Below are 806 nucleotides of genomic sequence, written 5' to 3'. Positions count from 1 at the left end.
GGGACACCCCCTGAAGTCACTCTGCAGTCCTACGAGGACCTGGTGCAGCGGCTGGAGCCGGTCATCATGGAGCTGGAGCGGCAGGAGAACGTCCTGGTCATCTGCCACCAGGCCGTGATGCGCTGCCTGCTGGCCTATTTCCTGGACAAGAGCGCGGGTGAGACCGTGGGGACGGCTGGGGACAGCCTGGGGACAGCCTGGGGACAGCTGGGGATGGCTGGGGACAGCCTGGGGACAGCTGGGGACAGCCTGGGGACAGTTGGGGACAGCTGGGGACAGCCTGGGGACAGTTGGGGACAGCTGGGGATGGCCAGGGGACAGCTGGGGACAGCTGGGGATGGCCAGGGGACAGCTGGGGACGGCCAGGGGACAGCCTGGGATGGCCAGGGGACAGCTGGGGACAGTTGGGGACAGCTGGGGATGGCCATGGGACAGCTGGGGACAGCCTGGGGATGGCCAGGGGGCAGCTGGGGATGGCCAGGGGACAGCTGGGGACAGTTGGGGACAGCTGGGGATGGCCATGGGACAGCTGGGGGCAGCTGGGGATGGCCAGGGGACAGCTGGGGACAGCTGGGGATGGCCAGGGGACAGCCTGGGACAGCTGGGGACAGCTGGGGATGGCCAGGGGACAGCCTGGGACAGCTTGGGGACAGCTGGGGATGGCCAGGGGACAGTTGGGGACAGCCCAGACCTGCTGTGCCCACCTCATCCTCTGAACCCCCCCAGATCAGCTGCCCTACCTCAAGTGTCCCCTGCACACGGTGCTGAAGCTGACCCCCGTGGCCTACGGTGAGTGTCCCCCCCCC

This window comes from Parus major, unplaced genomic scaffold (genome assembly GCF_001522545.3).
Source record: "Parus major isolate Abel unplaced genomic scaffold, Parus_major1.1 Scaffold592, whole genome shotgun sequence".
In the NCBI taxonomy this organism is placed as follows: Eukaryota; Metazoa; Chordata; class Aves; order Passeriformes; family Paridae; genus Parus; species Parus major.
Note: the sequence above shows the minus strand (reverse complement) of the source record.